Here is a 19,725-nt window from a genome sequence, read left to right on the forward strand (position 1 = left end):
TCTATTGAGGCCTTGGGCCGGGCATTCACAGACATAGGCAGACCAATAATTTTGTTTTTAAACATTCCCCTACAGGCTGGATACTGTAAAATAAAAATATCAGACAATAAGGCGTTCGGTACGGAGGAACAGACCACATGAAAATAATAATAATAATCTTTATTGTCACAAGTAGGCTTAAATTAACACTGCAATGAAGTTACTGTGAAAATCCCCTAGGCGCCACATTCCAGCGCCTGTTCGGGTACACTGAGGGAGAATTCAGAATGTTCAATTCACCTAACAGCACGTCTTTCGGGACTTGTGGCAGGAAATCGGAGCTCCCGGACAGACACGGAGAGAACGTGCAGGCTCCGCACAGACAGTGACCCAAGCCGGGAATCGAACCTGGGACCCTGGCGTTGTGAAGGAACACTGCTGACCACTGTGCTACCGTGCACTGGACAGTTCAGTATAAAACCGACAAGTGGCCTCCCTATTACAAAGGAGGCCATACAAATGAAAGCTTTTTCTAGCTAACATTGTTAATCTGTTGAATCTTAATTCCATGCCATTTGGATCTTTCTTTAAACATAGAACATACAGTGCAGAAGGAGGCCATTAGGCCCATCGAATCTGCACCGACCCACTTAAGCCCTCACTTCCACCCTATCCCCGTAACCCAGTAACCCTTCCTAACCTTTTTTGGTCACTAAGGGCAATTTATCATGGCCAATCCACCTAATCTGCACGTCTTTGGACTGTGGGAGGAAACCGGAGCACCTGGAGGAAACCCACGCAGACACGGGGAGAACGTGCAGACTTTGCACAGTGACCCAGCAGGGAATCGAACCTGGGACCCTGGCGTTGTTAAGGAACAGTGCTAACCACTGTGCTACCGTGCACTGGACAGTGTAGTATAAAACCGCCAAGTGGCCTCCCTATTACAAAGGGGGCCATACAAATGAAAGCTCTTTCTAGCTAACATTGTTAATCTGTTGAATCTTAATTCCATGCAATTTGGATCTTTCTTTAAACATAGAACATACAGTGCAGAAGGAGGCCATTCGGCCCATCGAGTCTGCACCGACCCCTTAAGCCCTCACTTCCACCCTATCCCCGTAACCCAATAACCCCCAACCTTTTTTGGTCACTAAGGGCAATTTATCATGGCCAATCCACCTAATCGGCACGTCTTTGGACTGTGGGAGGAAACCGCAGCACCCGGAGGAAACCCACGCAGACACGGAGAGAACGTGCAGACTCCGAACAGACAGTGACCCAGCAGGGAATCGAACCTGGGATCCTGGCGCTGTGAAGCCACAGTGCTAATCGCTTGTATTACTGTGCTGTCCTAATTTCTCCCTCCCATTTGCCTATGATTTATTTCCAATTTTCTTTCTTTGTCACTATTCACAATTCCAAACTTGCTAAATTGAATAAGTTTGACGTTTGGCATCATTAATACACTTTCTCATTACAAAGCAAACTAATATTTATACCAACAAGTCCTTACCTAATAACATCCTTGTTTACTATGCTCCAAATAAATAATTCAGAACTTGTTTGTCTTCTACGATAGTGTTACAGTAGACAAACATGCAAATTTCAAATCAAATAATCACAACCACTTTCGTCTGTCTTTACAGTATCTGGTTAACGTCATAATAACATCTCTGAGCTGTTACAATTATCCAGATAACATATTTATAGACCAACATAATATATTATATTGAAACCTACTATTCCTTTAAAAGCCCCAATCTCTTATTTTGGTACTTAAGTCAAATCAAAAAATACCTTGCCTGCAATATCTGTATTTTTTGTTCTTGTTGCGCATTTTGCGCAGATAGTTTATTGTAGATCTCTTGCCGCTCTGCATGATCCTCTTTAAATGATTCGAACTCAGATTTTATTAATTGATTTTCCTCATTTAAACGAGCCTCCTGCAAACAAAAATCACAGATTTCTACTCTACTAATGTAATGAAACAAGCAAACATGAAAGGTTTGATTTTTTTCCAACTTGCTCCTGATGTAAAGTCAGTACTCACAGGAATAAAGCGCTTCAATCATTACTATAGTTGGTTGTGTCAAACACCAACATTTAAGCATAGTCCTATAAGTGAAGGCAGATCACCAGTCAAAGCATTCCTCCTTATCTGGAGATCAAATAATTTGCCTGAATTCTCAGCTAGGGAATGTTACATGTGTGATGCGCGATCAATGACCACTAAAGCGAGGTTGTAGTCCAACTGAAGGCTTTAATAAGCTAGATGTTTCCCCAAGCAGCTCAGGTACAGAATGAGGGCTGCTGGGGCGGCACGGGTTCTTATAACCCGCCTATCAGGGCGGAGCTATTATACACTCTAGCCAATAGAAAGCATACAGTTTCCACCAATGGTGCTTCAGCCTATCAGGTACCGTAATACCTATAATACCACAATGTGTATCGAAATTTAACTTAAGTAAAGTCACCCTCATCCCAGATGAACATAGGCTGCTTTGCCCTTTGAGGGCGAATTGACTAGTGGTGATTTAACCTGAGGATCACCCCACCTCAGGCGAGGGACAAGATCAAAAAGGTGGGGCCTTCATGAATAACCTTAACCGGTACGCGAATGGAACCCATGCAGTTGGCATCACAAACTAGCTGTCCAGCTAACTAAGCTAAACCGGCCCCAAGATTCAAATTACTAAGAGTGGGGAGGCATAAAACTTTACTTCTGTGTTGGGAATGCACGTCATATAAAATTCTTTCATATCACGACATCAGTTGTGTATCACACTTTTGTGCCGAAAGAGGCATCGATATTAGTGTTTTTGACAAAATATTTGAATGATAATGTAAATTGTTCAAACTGCATGATATGTTTTGTGATGTGCCTGAAGTTATCCTCTTAAGATATAATTAATGTTATAATTTATTGTTGGCACAAATCAACTAAGTTGATATATAATGCCATCTTTAAAATAGGGATGATAACCTCTGTAAACTCTTTATCTAAGACTATACTAACCCTTAAAAAATGCTATGTATATTATATTAATATATTTTATGAGAAAATACTTACTATGACATTCTTGACATACCAAATAATACTGTATACAACTTTTGTTAAATGTTTGATGCTGGTAAGATTTCAATTGTGTATCAGTCTTTAGTTATTGAAGTATAATCCTAGAAAAGAGAATGTTAGCTATTACAGAAATGGAAATGGTTTTGATTATTATAGAATCTCTAATCGCCCGCCGGAGAATCCTGCGCGGCTTGCGGGCAGCAGCAGGACGCAAAGCTGCAGATTGGCTGTCCAACCTGTTGGATTTTCTCCGAATGGAGAAAATGAAATTCGCCATCTGAGAATCGGAAGAAGGCTTCGAAAATGTGGGAGCCATTCACTCGGTTGTTCCAAGACCTGTTGTAGCCAACAACTAGGAAGCCAAAGAAAAAGAGGGTGTAGCCCCCCCCTCCCCCTCTGGTTATTTATATACAGGCAAATAAATTCACTTATGTTTATGGCAGTTTCCGCAGGAGTTATTATACTTTGCCCACCGGCCCGCTCCCGTAGGCGAAATCCAGATCTTGCCATCGCGAGGTGAGAAACCAATTGTCACCACATAAGCCCTATTTCCATACAATTAACGAGAGCCACCCCATATCCATCAGCCTCCTGTCATTCATCGGCCTCCCAGCAGGTGGTCATGCTGGCGCCTATTAGTGCTTCTTTGGGAAGAAGCTGCAACTGCCCGCAAGTTTCGACGAGCGAACACACGGAACTCTTAGTCCGGGTCGCTTTCGTGGCAGGTATGCTCTTCTCACAAATCCGCCAGCAACTGTTAGAAAAAGTCACTCTGGGTCTCAGGGAGGCACGGGCCCTTGCAGGCTCCCTGGACGTGGCCTCCAGGAACGCCCGCGCTTACGTTCCTGACCGCGCGGCAGTCCGCTGGGCAGCGTGGAACCCCTCCGCGGCCGACCCCGAGACTTCCCCCATCCCCCCACAGGCCTGCGCTGCAAGGCGGCCTGCCAGCCCCGGGGGGGCCCCATTGCTACTTTTGCGGGCAGGCCAAGCACCCCCGCCAGCGCTGCCCGGCCCGCGCATCCACCTGCAAGGGATGCGGCAAAAAGGGCCATTTCGTGGGGGTATGTCAGGCCCGTGCGATTGCCGTGGTCTCTGGCGGCGAATGCGGACCGCGAACACAAACTTCTCCACAGGCCCCGTGCGGCCAGCGGTTGCCGCCACCTCCATATCCCAGGGCCAGGTGCGGACCCCGGGTGCCGCCATCTTGTTCCGCGGACGCCACGTTGGAGGGATGGGCATGGCCATTTTGTGCACCCACGGCCATGAGCGACCAATGGGAGACGCCATCTTGGATGAACCCCCAGGACTGGCCGAACAGAACTCTCAACTACTGCGATTGGCCTCAATGACTGGATCAGTCTCGACCTCGAACACTCTCAGCCGCTACGACGACCGTTTTCATCAACGGGCACGAGACGTCCTGCCTAATCGACTCTGGGAGCACGGAGAGCTTCATACACCCCGACACGGTAAGGCGCTGTTCCATTCTCATCCACCCTGTTAATCAAAAAATCTCACTGGCCTCCGGTTCCCACTCAGTGGAGATAAAGGGGTTTTGTGTAGCAAACCTCACAGACCAGGGAAGGGAATTCAAAAATTTCCGTCTCTACATCCTTCCCCACCTCTGCACGGCTACACTCCTGGGTTTAGACTTCCAGTGTAACTTTCAAAGTCTGACCTTCCAATTCGGCGGCCCTATACCCCCCTTACTGTCTGCGGCCTCACGACCCTTAAGGTCGACCCGCCTTCCCTGTTTGCGAACCTCACCCCGGATTGCAAACCCGTCGCTACCAGGAGCAGACGCTACAGTGCCCATGACTGGATCTTTATTAGGTCAGAAGTCCAAAGGCTACTGAGGGAAGGGGTCATTGAAGCCAGTAACAGCCCCTGGAGAGCTCAAGTAGTGGTGGTAAAGACCGGGGAGAAGCATAGGATGGTCATCGACTACAGTCAGACCATCAATAGGTTTACGCAGCTGGACGCGTACCCTCTCCCCCGCATATCCGACCTGGTAAACAGGATCGCGCATTATAAGTTCTTCTCCACGGTGGATCTCAAGTCCACCTACCACCAGCTCCCCATCCGCACTAGTGACCGCAAATACACTGCCTTCGAGGCAGATGGGCGGCTCTATCACTTCTTTTTTAAAAATATATTTTATTCAAGATTTTTTGGCCAAACGTAACAGTATGTAGTGTTTCTTTTAAACAACAATAAAGCAATATGAATAACAGTGGCCAGTTTTAAACAAATAAATAAATAATATATGAACAGAAACAAAAACCAAACTAAATGGCAACTGCCTTGTCAAAAATAAATACTCTCCAAAGATACAATCCAACAGTCCAATATACATTACCTAAAACAAGTGCCTATACATATACATTAAAAGCCCTGAGAGTCCGTCCGATTCCTCCCCCCCCCCCCCCCCCCCCCCCCCCCCACCCCCGGGTTGCTGCTGTTGTCTTCTTCTTTTCCATTCCCTCTATCTTTCTGTGAGGTAGTCGACGAACGGCTGCCACCGCCTGGTGAACCCTTGAGCCGAACCCCTTAGTAGGAACTTAATCCGTTCTAACTTTATAAACCCTGCCATGTCGTTTATCCAGGTCTCCACACCCGGGGGTTTGGCTTCCTTCCACATTAACAATATCCTGCGCCGGGCTACTAGGGACGCAAAGGCCAAAACATCAGCCTCTCTCGCCTCCTGCACTCCCGGCTCTTCTGCAACCCCAAATATAGCCAACCCCCAGCTTGGTTCGACCTGGACCCCCACCACCTTCGAAAGCACCTTTGCCACCCCCACCCAAAACCCCTGTAGTGCCGGGCATGACCAGAACATGTGGGTGTGATTCGCTGGGCTTCTCGAGCATCTCGCACACCTATCCTCTATCCCCCAAAATTTACTGAGCCGTGCTCCAGTCATATGCGCCCTGTGTAACACCTTAAATTGTATCAGGCTTAGCCTGGCACACGAGGACGATGAGTTTACCCTACGTAGGGCATCAGCCCACAGCCCCTCCTCAATCTCCTCCCCCAGCTCTCCTTCCCATTTCCCTTTCAGCTCATCTACCATGATCTCCCCCTCGTCCCTCATTTCCCTATATATGTCCGACACCTTACCATCCCCCACCCATATCTCTGAGATCACTCTATCCTGCACCTCCTGCGTCGGGAATTGCGGGAATTCCCTCACCTGTTGCCTCGCAAAAGCCCTCAGTTGCATATACCGAAATGCATTCCCTTGGGGCAATCCATATTTTTCCGTCAGCGCTCCCAGAACTCTATCACTTCTTAAGGGTTCCCTTTGGTGTCACTAACGGGGGTCTCAGTCTTCCAATGAGAGATGGACCGAATGGTTGACCGGTACGGTTTACAGGCAACATTCCCGTATCTCGATAATGTCACCATCTGCGGCCATGACCAACAGGACCACGACACCAACGTCCGAAAATTCCTCCAGACCGCAAAAATCCTTACCCTTACATACAACAAGGATAAATGCGTGTTTAGCACCGACCGCCTAGCCATCCTCGGCTACGTAGTGCGAAATGGAGTTATAGGCCCCGACCCTGAACGCATGCGCCCCTTATGGAGTTCCCCCTCCCTCAAGGCCCTGAAGCGTTGCCTAGGGTTTTTTAGCTACTACGCCCAGTGGGTCCCCAACTATGCGGACAAGGCCCGTCCCCGATCCAATCCACAGCTTTTCCCCTGTCGATAGAGGCCCGCCAGGCCTTCAGCCGCATCAAAGCAGACATTGCAAAGGCCACGATGCACGCCATCGACGAGTCCCTCCCCATCCAGGTCGAGAGCGATGCGTCCGACGTAGCTCTGGCAGCCACCCTCAACCAAGCGGGCAGACCGGTGGCCTTCTTCTCTCGTACCCTCCATGCTTCTGAAATCCGCCAGTCCTCAGTCGAAAAGGAGGCCCAGGCCATAGTAGAAGCTGTGCGACATTGGAGGCATTACCTGGCCGGCAGGAGATTCACTCTCCTCACCGACCAACTGTCGGTTGCTTTCATGTTTGATAATGCACAGTGGGGCAAGATAAAAAACGACAAGATCTTGCGGTGGAGGATCGAACGCTGGCACAAGTCAAGTACTTGTCTGATTGGCTATTAATTGCATCAGGGTGAACAGGAATGGCTGGCACTGGGGTTGCCACGAGCTCTCCAGTCAGTGGGCAAGCCCACCACTGGGACGATTAAATTCATCCCAGGAAAGGGAATTGAGTGGTCAGAAATTCAGCTGGGAGGAGCACTGAGGATAGGTTGTGAAACTTCTGCTCAAGATGAACTTGAAGAGTACGCAGGAGAAATAGCAGAAAGCAAAAGAGAAAGTGTGGGAGATTGATTGCGAAACTGTGGAGGCAAGTACATGGCTGATCTCTTTCTTTCGGACAAAAATGCTCTTGAGCTCCAATGTTCGAAGCGAGGGTGGAAAGATTTAAAAGAACAGTTGGCCTTTGAAAAAAAGAGTCCAATGTTGCCCTTATTATGAAGGGAATGCTTGTCATAACTGAGACAGATGGCTGGCTAGAACAGTGCGCACCAGATACATTTAAGATTGCTCCCTTTCATCTGGGTGGGGTAAAGTTGGAGCTAAACAGGGTGGAGGCAGCAATGAGGTGACAGACAATGACTGATTTAATTGAAACAAAGGCACCAAAGCAGTGGTGGGCAACCTGTGGCCTGGGGGCCAAGTGCAACCCATCAGGGTGTGGCCCACAAGACATTTTGTTGACTGTTGTCCATGCGCAGAGTTGCCACATTTTGCTGCTTTCTATCTGTGTAGCTTTTTCCTGCCAGTATGACTGAAGTGATCTGCACATAAAGCAAGGGCAAGTGAAGTGAGGCGAATGCTGATTGCACACAACATCGACTGTGGGAGCCATGCTCTCCCTCTGCGTCCAAAGCGTAAATATTTATTTTGTTTTTATCATTTGAAGTTGATGGCTTCTCTATTAATATATGAATGATTAAGTGCTTTCTATAATTTATGAATGATCAATTATCAATCTTATTCTAGTGTCAAAGTTAGTGAACATTCCAAATTTCAATCCTGAAGCAGGATTTCAATCCTGAAGGAGGGCCACTCATGCGGCCCACTCATTAGCCTAGGTTGCCATTGTTTTGTTACCTGTCTGGTCGGAAACATATGCTACTCAAACCTGGGTTAGTGATGAGGTATTCTGAATCCCGATGAAGAAGATTCGAACTCTTCCAGTAGTAACAAAAGGTTTATTGAGTAACTACAACAATATTTACATGGGTTTTTTACTTTAACTTTGATACTAGTGATAAGGTTAACAAGATCTAACTATGGTAACTATACGTACCTCCACTGGCCATCTAAACTAGTCTGCTGTTGCTTTGATCACCGTGCACCCAAGAGAGAGAGACTCAATGTGGCTGCCTTTTATACCCCTATTGGTCCAGCCCTCTAGTGATCATGTGGTGCTACTGATTACACATTAACCTCTTGTGTACATGCACATATAGAGATCATCACAGACATCACTTCACCAAAGTCATTCTTAAGTAATCTGTATCTATATCACTGTGATGGGGCATTGGTAAAAATTCTATGACACTGGAAAAAGCCATATGAAGCAGAAAGACAGGGAGTTACGTAACATTTTTTTCTGAGATGGTTTTGTAACTAATTGAGCTATCTAAAACAAAATATAAAATCCACATGCAAATATTATATTTTAATTCCCGTTACCTCCTTTTTCCACTGAGCTGTAGACTTTTCATTTTCCCTCTCGAGAATCTGAAATTTATCTTCATCTTCTTTTGCCTTCTCCTGGAGAAGCTCATTATCCCTTTCCAGAATCTGCAATAAAATTAATTGCCCCAGAAAATTAATATGATGTTCTTAGCCTTCTGTGATCTCCCTCTATCACATTGTTCTTGTGTGTTGCCTCTAAGATTCGTGCTCCAATAAAGATCAGTGTTGATTTGCCATGTCGCCAATGAGTTTCACACTGAATTTTTAAAATGTACATCTGACTTGGCTCATAGAAACCTGGAGGAGTACATGGAGGGGGAAAGATGGCCTTTTCAGAAACCAAGGCAGTAATAGGTATAATAAACACATCTGCCATAACTTTCTGTCTCACTGCACAACTTCTAATGTGCTAGGCTAAGCAATATAAAATGCTGAGCTGAGTGATACGAGGTAGACTTTGGACTAATCTAATATACTGTGACCAAAAAAATTAAAAGGTTGATTGCAAACTCACCATGTTTGAAGTAAAAAGCAAAAATAATACTATCAGCACTGTAATTTTTGCATGGTTTATCTGCATTTAGGCAGTTATTTAGTAGGAAAAACTATATATGTGTTACTATATTTTGTACATATTCATAGTCATAGAGGTCCACAGCACAGAGTTGGATCTTCACTTAACAAGCATATCTTTCGGGACTTGTGGAAGGAAACCGGAGCACCCGGAGGAAACACATACAGACACGGGGAGAAGGTGCAGTCTCCGCACAGACACTGACCCAAGCCACAAATCGTAACCCGGGTCCCTGGCGCTGTGAAGCAACAGTGCTAACCACTGTGCGACCATGCCGCGTGACAGTGGGGAAGTGAACAATTTTAAATTATTTAATTAATTACATGGACAATTGTTTAAAAACCTATTTCAATTTATTGAAAGTATTTGTTAAAATCACAAGTTTTGATGCTTATCCACCACACTATTTTGTCCACCCAATTATTTTGCCTGAGAAGTAAATCTTAGACAACTTCAGTAGCTTATGTCAGTACCGCAGTAGGACCGAAGAGCAAGATCATCACTGGAGGCCTGGTGAGATGGGACCGCCATGACCGGTCAGGGAGGCCCAATGCAGCAGGTCAGTTTAAATGGCAGGCCAGGGTTTTTGTGTGTGTATCCAGTGCCTTCAACCGTTTTTGATATCAAATGTGGGACAAATTGAATTGGCTGAAGATGCCACTGAGATGCTAGGGACCTCAGGGGGAAGCGGAGATGGATCATGCACTCCGCACTTTTAGCTGAATTACAACATATGTTAAAAGATATTAAGCCAGCCAACTTTGTATGACCTACCACCATTACACTCCAGGACTGAAATCTAAATAGCTTTGAAATGATCAAAATGAGAGCAAACAGAGCGACTTGTTTTCAATGTAAGAAATTTGATGAAAAACAAAGGCATGCTTCAAAGTAAATGCACTATAGTCAGTGGATAAAGTTGGGCTCTCTAGAGGGGCATGGGGTGGTGAGAGACACCCGGGCCAGGTGGTGAAGCGGAACATGCAAGGGCTGGGGGGTCCGGTGAAGTAAGTGAGAAAACACTTTGAAGAACTTAAGGGCCGACATGGAGCTGTTGCAAGAGACCCACCTGAGGGTGCAGCATCACATGAGGCTTCAGAAGGGCTGGGTGAGTCAAGTGTTCCACTCGGGCTTTGATAGTAGAGCCCGGGGTGTGGTGATTCTGGTGGGTAAGAGGGTGAGGTCCCAGATGGAGAAGGTGGTGGCTGATCAGGGGGTTAGGTACATTTTTGTAATGGGTGCTTTGGAGGGGAGGTTGGTGGTATTGCTTAGTGTACACCCCCCGAATTGGGACGATGTGGGATTTATGAAGAAGATGTTGGCTGCCATACTGAATTTGGATACACACCAGTTAATACAGGGGGAGGGGTTACTTGAATACAGTGTTGGATCCGAAGGTGGATAGGTCCAAGCTGTGTTCGCTGACCCCCTCTGGGTGGGGCAAAGGAGTTGGCTGTGTTTATGAGGGAGATAGGAGGGGCGGATTTGTGGAGGATTTTGCACCCACGGGATTGGGAGTACCCGTTCTTTTCGCTAGTACACAATGTGTATTCAAAGATTGATTTTTTTTGTATGGGAAAGCCGCTGTTTGCCAGGGTCGGGAAGGCAGAATATTCTGCGATTGTTACTTAGGACCATACTCCTCCACATTGGGTGGATGTGGTCCTGCAGAAAGGGCCAGATCTGGAGCCTTCATGGAGATTGGATATGAGGTTGTTGGCAGACCCACATTTCTGTACCAAAATGGGAAAGCCTTTTGATAAGAATGGGGAGGTTTTGCTGTCAGAGGTATGGGAAGCATTGAAAGCAGTAGTGAGGGGCAAGGTTATATCATTTAAGGCTCAAGTGGACAGAGAGGCAAGAGAGAAGTGGCTGAGATTGGTAGAGGAGAGTTTGGAGGTGGATGAAAGGCATGCAGAGGATCCAACTCCAGATCTTCTGGTGAGGAGGAAGGAACTACAGGTGAGGTTCGATCTTGTGTCCACGGGAAAGGCAGTTCAGCAGTTGAGGCGGGTGTGTATGAGTACGGGGCCATGTATGAGTATGGGGAGAAGGCCATCCGTTTGTTGTGGGACCAGCTTGTGGTGGCGTCAGAGCTGGTTAACAAGGCGTTTGAGGAGTTTGTATAAGTCAGAGCCTCTTGGAGGATGAATCAGACATGAGGACGTTTTTGGGGGGATTGGAGTGTCCCGAAGTAGGAGAGCAGGAGAGGGCAGGATTGGAGGAGCCAGTGGGGATGGAAGAAGTGCCAGTAGCTATAGGGAAAATGCAGACGAGTAAGGCACCAGGGCTGGTTGGTTTTCTGGTAGACTTTTGTACAAAGTTTATGGATAAATTGATGCCACTATTGGTGGAGACGTTTGCGGTCGCGGTGGCTAAGGGGTCACTGCCAGAGACAATAGGACAGGCATCCATTTCATTGTTGCTTAAGAAGGACAAGGATCCGGTGGAGTGTGGGTCATATAGGCCTATACCTTTGCTGAATGTGGATGCCAAGAAATTGGCGAAGGTGCTAGCGCTCAGGTTGGAGAAATTCCTCCCGAAGGTGATTGGGAGGATCAGATGGGGTTTGTAAAGGGAAGGTAGTTGCCATCAAATGTGCTGGAGGTAGTGGTGGCGCTGGATATGGAGAAGCCGTCTGATTGTGTGGAGTGGAGATATTTGTTGGCAGTGTCGGAGAGGTTTGTGATTGGGCCTAAGTTTGTGGCATGGGTAGAATTGTTGTATAAGGATCTGACGATGTGTGCGCACACAAATGAGATGAATTTAGGGTAATTTCTGTTGTATAGGGGAACAAGGTAAGGGTGCCCACGTCCCCCCTTCTGTTTGAACTGGCTATGGAGCCCTTGGTCATAGCGCTGAGGTGCTCAGATAAATGGAGAGGGGTATTGAGGGAGGGGGGGGGGGGGCGGGGGGGGCATAAGGTGTCCCTGCATGCTGCTGATTTGTTGCTGTATATCTCTGACTTGGGCACTTCAGTGGAGGATATAATGGGACTGCTTAGGAGATTTGGGGCTTTTTCAGGCTGTAAGTTAAATTTGGGAAAAAGCGAGTGCTTTGTGGAGTTGGGGTGGGGGTGAAGCCACTTCGGGTGGCAACAACCCACTTTAGGTATTTGGGAGTGCAGGTGGCTTGTGATTGGGCTTGGCTCCGTAAATTGAACTTCACAAGTTTGGTGGGCAGGGTCAAATCTATTAAGGTTGGACAGTCTTCCCCTATCATTGGCAGACCGGGTTCAGGCGGTTAAGATGAACATTTTGCCACGGTTTTTAATTCTATTTCAGTGCTTACTGGTCTTTTACCAAAATCGTTTTTTATGGGGTGGATAGGTTTGTCTCGTTGTTTGTGTGGGCAGGAAAGGTGGCAAAGATTAGGCAGTCGGTACTTCAGAGAGGGTGACAGTTGGTGGCTTGGCTCTTCCGAACCTGTTATACTGTTCTTGGGCGGCAAATGCGGAGGTGCGGGGTTGGAGCAGGGAGCCGGAGGCTTTGAGGGTGAGGATGGAGGCGGGCTCTTGCAAGGGATCGGGGTTGCGGGCATTGGCCGCTCCCGTTTTCCCCAGGAAAGTTCTAGAGGAGTCCTGTGGTGGTGGACACACTGAAAATATGGAGGCAGTTTTGGCAGCACCTTAGATTGGAGCGGAATCAAAGTTGATGCCGATTCGAAGAAACCACGGGTTTGAGTCAGGGAGAATGGATGCGAGGTTTTAGAGATGGAAGGAGTGAGGGTTGATGGGGATGAAGGACTTGTTTTTGAAAGGGCAGTTTGCAAGTTTGTAGGAGTTGCGGGAGAAGTTTGGGGTCCCACGGGGGGTAGGTTTCAGGCACATGCAGGTGTGGGATTTTGTGAAAAAGGTTTCCCCGACCTTTCCAATACCACTGTCCTCCTCGTTACTGAAGGGGGTGTTGTCGGTGATGGGGTGGGGGTTCATCTTGGCGATCTATGGGAGGACTTTGGAGGAGGATAAAGTGTCTCTGGAGGGGTGACGGCTAAGTGGGAGGAGGAGCTGGGGATGGCTGGAGGACGGGTTGTGATGTGAGGTGCTACAGAAGGTGAATGTCTCAAACTCGTGTGAAAGGCTTGGGTTGATACAGCTAAAGGTGGTACGCAGAGCGCAACTGATGAAGTCGAAGATGAGCTGGCTGTTTGAGGGGGTGGAGGATATTTGTGAACGGTGTGGGAGGAGCCCAACCAATCATGTACACATGCAACAGTCCTGCCTGAAGTTGGAGAAATGTTAGGGGTCGTTCTTCAGCACCATCTTGGCAATCTTGCATGTGGACATAGAGCGTAGTCCCCTGGGGGCCATATTCTTGGTGGCAGACTTGCCGGAGTTTGAGATGGGTGCGGAGGCAGATGTTTTAGCCTTCATCTCGTTGATCGCTTGCAGGCACGTTCTGTTGGGGTGAAAGTCATGATCTCCACCCTGTGTCTGGGGGATTTAAAAGAGTTCTTGCACTTAGGGTGGAATTTGCTTTAACAGGGGTAAGTGAGGGGTTCCATCAAAGATGGGGTTTGTTTATACTACATTTCGGTGAGCTGGTTACCGCCAACTGCTAGGGATGGGTGGGTGAGGTGGAGAGGTTGGTGTGGGTATGGGGGGGGGGGGGGGCAGGTTCAAGGGTTGGCGTTGGGTTTATTTTATTTTGTAATGTAATGTGTGCTAATGTAAAAATATAAAAATTTGAATTAGAATACTTTAAAAAAAAAGATTTTGCGAGATGTAACGGCCATTGGAAATCACGGGGAGGCCTCTCGCAGGATCTACTGGCTGCATTCCGCTCCGATTCTGGCGGATGATCAGGCCCATAATATTTCAGAGAGATGACCTTTCATCTGAACTGGAAAAAGTTTGAGATGTAACAAGTTTTAACCAAGCACTGAGACACGAAAAGAAGAGGAGGGGAAAGAACAAATGAAAAGGTCCATGATAAGATGGAAGGCAGGAGAAATTAAAGAACAAAAGGGATGAGGTACAAGACAAAAGCAGATAATAATAATCTTTATTAGAGTCACAAGTAGGCTTACATTAACACTGTAATGAAGACACTGTGAAAATCCCCTAGTCGCCACACTCCACTGCCTGTTCGGATACACTGAGGGAGAATTCAGAATATCCACTTCACTTAACAAGCATATCTTTCGGGACTTGTGGAAGGAAACCGGAGCACCCGGAGGAAACACATACAGACACGGGGAGAAGGTGCAGTCTCCGCACAGACACTGACCCAAGCCACAAATCGTAACCCGGGTCCCTGGCGCTGTGAAGCAACAGTGCTAACCACTGTGCGACCATGCCGCGTGACAGTGGGGAAGTGAACAATTTTAAATTATTTAATTAATTACATGGACAATTGTTTAAAAACCTATTTCAATTTATTGAAAGTATTTGTTAAAATCACAAGTTTTGATGCTTATCCACCACACTATTTTGTCCACCCAATTATTTTGCCTGAGAAGTAAATCTTAGACAACTTCAGTAGCTTATGTCAGTACCGCAGTAGGACCGAAGAGCAAGATCATCACTGGAGGCCTGGTGAGATGGGACCGCCATGACCGGTCAGGGAGGCCCAATGCAGCAGGTCAGTTTAAATGGCAGGCCAGGGTTTTTGTGTGTGTATCCAGTGCCTTCAACCGTTTTTGATATCAAATGTGGGACAAATTGAATTGGCTGAAGATGCCACTGAGATGCTAGGGACCTCAGGGGGAAGCGGAGATGGATCATGCACTCCGCACTTTTAGCTGAATTACAACATATGTTAAAAGATATTAAGCCAGCCAACTTTGTATGACCTACCACCATTACACTCCAGGACTGAAATCTAAATAGCTTTGAAATGATCAAAATGAGAGCAAACAGAGCGACTTGTTTTCAATGTAAGAAATTTGATGAAAAACAAAGGCATGCTTCAAAGTAAATGCACTATAGTCAGTGGATAAAGTTGGGCTCTCTAGAGGGGCATGGGGTGGTGAGAGACACCCGGGCCGGGTGGTGAAGCGGAACATGCAAGGGCTGGGGGGTCCGGTGAAGTAAGTGAGAAAACACTTTGAAGAACTTAAGGGCCGACATGGACCCACCTCATGCAGCATCACATGAGGCTTCAGAAGGGCTGGGTGAGTCAAGTGTTCCACTCGGGCTTTGATAGTAGAGCCCGGGGTGTGGTGATTCTGGTGGGTAAGAGGGTGAGGTTCCAGATGGAGAAGGTGGTGGCTGATCAGGGGGTTAGGTACATTTTTGTAATGGGTGCTTTGGAGGGGAGGTTGGTGGTATTGCTTAGTGTACACCCCCCGAATTGGGACGATGTGGGATTTATGAAGAAGATGTTGGCTGCCATACTGAATTTGGATACACACCAGTTAATACAGGGGGAGGGGTTACTTGAATACAGTGTTGGATCCAAAGGTGGATAGGTCCAAGCTGTGTTCGCTGACCCCCTCTGGGTGGGGCAAAGGAGTTGGCTGTGTTTATGAGGGAGATAGGAGGGGCGGATTTGTGGAGGATTTTGCACCCACGGGATTGGGAGTACCCGTTCTTTTCGCTAGTACACAATGTGTATTCAAAGATTGATTTTTTTTGTATGGGAAAGCCGCTGTTTGCCAGGGTCGGGAAGGCAGAATATTCTGCGATTGTTACTTAGGACCATACTCCTCCACATTGGGTGGATGTGGTCCTGCAGAAAGGGCCAGATCTGGGGCCTTCATGGAGATTGGATATGAGGTTGTTGGCAGACCCACATTTCTGTGGGTCTGCCAACCCGGGTCCCTGGCGCTGTGAAACAACAGCGCCAACCACTATGCTACTGTGCCGGCCCAATAGTAATCAGACAAGAAGTAAAAGATGAGTCTAAAAAAGGTACAAGTGGGAAAAGAAAAATTAGCACCAACAGCTCACACAAAAAATAAAATTTGGCAGAGGTTGGGTCTAGAAGGCGGTAAAGTGTGTCTAATCAAAAGATGGTAATTTATCGCAATGCTCTATCATGGAACCTTGCTGTATACAAATTAGTTGTGGCGTTTCTCTGCATGACAACAGTGGCTATACTTCAAAAAGTACTTAATTGGCTGTACAGCGCTTTGCGAGGTCTTGAGGATATGAAGGGTGCTATATATTTGCAAGTTCTTCCTCTCTTACCAAAGCACAATCTATTAAAATTTAGCTCCATGTCAAGTCCATACAGGAAATACAATAAAAACATAACCCATTGCAAATATTCAGTAGAACAATCAACGTCCATAAAGGGATCGCTTCTTGGCCTTTTGGCTAAGATCAAGTGTCTGTAGATTGAGCCTTTGGGTTCAGATCTGGTATGTCTCTCTTGTGGGGACCATAAATTCGATTCAATTTGAATTAGTTTTTTGGAGCAAGCGAGGAGCTGGATTAGGGGTTCACCCCTGACCCACACTCTGAGCCCTGGCTTGGTAACTCAGAAAAGGAAATTTTTTTAAAAAACATCCATAAAGGGAAAAGACAAATTAATGTTTAAGGGATAAGCTCATCAGAACAAATGTAGGCACTGCGGAGATCTTAAAATTACTATCAAACCCCCATGGGGAGAAATTTTACCAATCAGGGCTGAGCACAGAGGCAGGTGTGAAAATCCTCAGCATCAATTGGTGTGCCAGATTCACAGATTATTTGGATCATCTTACTGCAGGCAGGCTGAGGGATGACAGGGTTACTCACCCACAACCATTGGGTAGCGAATTCAGCTTCTTAAAGACCTTTTGAGGCTCATTCTTAGAGGCGGGCAGGAGTCTCCGGAAGCATTGTGGAACAGTGTAGCTGCCTGGAGGTGGTCTCCTGGTGACAGAACGAGGGGCTGAGATGGGGGATGGCGCTTCAGGCAGGCTTTGAGGTTCTCTACCTGCCTGGCTTCCATTGAAGCCACAGGTAACCCTGGTGGCCTATCAACTAAATTTTCTATTTTTAAATTAGTTGGAGAGAGAGAACCTCCATCCTGGGCCTCTTTAACATATCTAAAAGGCTACCTGCTGCTTTTTCAGTTCCGGAAGACCTTAATTGAATGCAGATCCTGCCTTTTGGTTATTAGTTGACAAATTCAGGGACAATCACAGCCAGGTGACTGATCCCCACACAGTGCAGGTTTCTGACCTCCATCTGACCCTGATATCAGGGTCCTGAACCCGCAGAAAACCATTCTGCCCAATATCGCTTTGAAATTTTTTTTGCTTTAATGAGCTAGCTTTCTAACACGTTGGGATCAACTATAGTTGCTTTCTGAAAGAGAAGTTCAAGGTTGAACTATTGTAGTTAATTCCTATTTCATATTAACTTTTTACAACTCATTCACTGAAAGTTATGCTTTGTAGATATTTACATAAATTAAATGGGTTGGTCCGAATTATTGTAGGATCGGGAAAGCCTAAAAATCTGAATTAACGGGCGGCATGGTAGTGGTGGTTAGCACTGCCGTTTCACAGCGCCAAGGACCAGGGTTCAATCCCAGCCCGGGTCTCTGTCTGTGTTGGAGTTTGCACATTTTCCCCGTGTCTGCTTGGGTCTCACCTTCACAACCCAAAGATGTGCAGGGTATGTGGATTGGCCACGCTAAAATGCCTCTTAATGGGAAGAAAAACATATTTTAAAAAAGGGAAAAAAAATCTGAATTAATTTTCAGCCTTGTACACTTTTCATTGAAAACTGGCCAGCTGATCATTCCCAGTTATCAAGTATTAAACTCAGTTTTACAGAAAACCCATTTAAATTAGCTCAATAATGAATATATAAATCTTCCAGTTTCGGGCATTAAGACTGCTTTCCCAATTGATAAAACTCTTCCTGCTTGATCAGCTTGTCTTCAATGTCCAAAAAATGTGGTTATATCATGTTTATTTAATTTCACCCTAAACCTTTGCCAAGTTACAGCTTCAAAATGCATTATTTCTCAGTAGGCTAACTAATTTCATCTCTACTTGACTCGCACATTTTTAACATTTCTGGGTTTAGTCAATCTCATCTCACAGACACTTGGCTTTATAAATTACTTTGCTAAAACTTGCACACATAAATCTTAGATTTCTCAGGTACTGATGAAAACATGTACTTAGAATAATTTTTTAAAAATTTTAAATAAAAAAGGTGATTTAAGGGACTGCAGTGAAAGACCACTGAATCGCAATGTAAATCATAACAGAGTGACAGGGACCTTCTTTAATATAAACAACGTTCCGACTATACAATAGAGTTAAAAGCACTATTTGCATTAACATATAATTAAGAGTACTTAGATACGTTGAGTGCTTTTTAGATGATTCACTCGTGACAAAACAAAAATATGTGGAATTCTATTAAGCAGGTATGCAATGAATAATTGAAAACAAATTAAATCTGAGCACTCCTCCCAACCTCCAGATAAAAGGATACTATGAAATTAATGTATGTTATGACAGTTTTCAAGAATTTTAAAATCAAGCAGTTTTCTTTTTCTCCATTAATAAAACTATGTTTTGGTAATTCGAGATAAATATAGCTATTTGAAAATAAAAAATCTTAAAATATTTCTCATGTGTTGAATTCAAAATTCTTTAACTAATCATCTCTACTGTTTTTATTAGTAACATTATGTATTGAAATTTATAACAACGATTCCTCTTTTTAAAAAATGTATTTTATTCCAAACTTATACAAAAGGTTATAACGGGGAGCCAATGGATGTGGTATATCTGGATTTCCAGAAAGCCTTTGACAAGGTGCCACACAAAAGGTTGTTGCATAAGATAAAGATGCATGGCGTTAAGGGGAAAGTAGTAGCATGGATAGAGGATTGGTTAATTAATAGAAAGCAAAGAGTGGGGATTAATGGGTGTTTCTCTGGTTGGCAATCAGTAGCTAGTGGTGTCCCTCAGGGATCAATGTTGGGCCCACAACTGTTCACAATTTACATAGATGATTTGGAGTTGGGGACCAAGGGCAATGTGTCCAAGTTTGCAGACGACACTAAGATAAGTGGTAAAGCAGAAAGTGCAGAGGATACTGGAAGTCTGCAGAGGGATTTGGATAGGCTAAGTGAATGGGCTAGGGTCTGGCAGATGGAATACAATGTTGACAAATGTGAGGTTATCCATTTTGGTAGGAATAACAGCAAAAGGGATTATTATTTAAATGATAAAATATTAAAACATGCTGCTGTGCAGAGAGACCTGGGTGTGCTAGTGCGTGAGTCGCAGAAAGTTGGTTTTCAGGTGCAACAGGTGATTAAGAAGGCAAATGGAATTTTGTCCTTCATTGCGAGAGGGATGGAGTTTAAGACTAGGGAGGTTATGCTGCAATTGTATAAGGTGTTAGTGAGGCCACACCTGGAGTATTGTGTTCAGTTTTGGTCTCCTTACTTGAGAAAGGACG

At 45.7% G+C, this 19,725-nt stretch overlaps 1 long non-coding RNA gene and 1 other non-coding gene across 2 annotated transcripts in view; one reads left to right on the forward strand and one right to left on the reverse strand.

The window, feature by feature from the left end:
- Window positions 1-1,790: 1,790 nt before the first annotated feature.
- Window positions 1,791-19,725, reverse strand: part of LOC140384916 (uncharacterized) — a 50,602-nt gene continuing 32,667 nt past the window's right edge. The window contains exons 2-3 of the long non-coding RNA XR_011933214.1: window positions 8,783-8,893; window positions 1,791-1,925 (exon numbers count right to left, since the gene is read on the reverse strand). This is a non-coding gene — a long non-coding RNA (uncharacterized lncRNA). The remainder of the gene's footprint in view (window positions 1,926-8,782; window positions 8,894-19,725) is intronic.
- On the forward strand, window positions 16,604-16,798 carry LOC140384992 (U2 spliceosomal RNA). The gene has a single exon (XR_011933261.1). It is a non-coding gene; the product is annotated as a U2 spliceosomal RNA (small nuclear RNA).

The sequence above is a fragment of the Scyliorhinus torazame genome, chromosome 10, assembly GCF_047496885.1.
Source record: "Scyliorhinus torazame isolate Kashiwa2021f chromosome 10, sScyTor2.1, whole genome shotgun sequence".
Lineage (NCBI taxonomy): Eukaryota > Metazoa > Chordata > Chondrichthyes > Carcharhiniformes > Scyliorhinidae > Scyliorhinus > Scyliorhinus torazame.